Below are 427 nucleotides of genomic sequence, written 5' to 3' on the forward strand. Positions count from 1 at the left end.
CGCCGCCGCGGGGGAGCGCGGCCCGGCGGAGGCCGCTTCCTCGGCCGCGGAGCGCTTCCCACCGCGGGGGAGCCGCGGCTTCGCCCGGCGGCGAGGGCTGCGGGCTGCTCTCGCGGCTCTTCCTGCCTTCCCGCCGGGGAGGCGGCGGCGCGGAAAGTTGCTCCGAGGTCAGCATGTGCTGGGGGAGCTTTGCCAGTTGCCAGACAGGCGCGTTTGCCTCGGTAGMGAGGTGAGCCGCGGACTTTCCATGGGCGTCTGAGGATATTTCCCCAAGTAGCAAATCTAACCGCTTTCGCAGTCATTGGACCAGCTGCTGTAATTCAGCTTAATTCTAGTTCGGTCGGCAGAGTTGCATTCATTTTAAATTACCCAGAGATCTARCCCATGATTTTTGCATGAATCCTCTCGGTGCTAAAAGACTTTGGAA

Source organism: Rhea americana, unplaced genomic scaffold (genome assembly GCF_003343005.1).
Source record: "Rhea americana isolate MKP2758 unplaced genomic scaffold, rheAme1 scaffold_52, whole genome shotgun sequence".
NCBI classification, from domain to species: Eukaryota; Metazoa; Chordata; class Aves; order Rheiformes; family Rheidae; genus Rhea; species Rhea americana.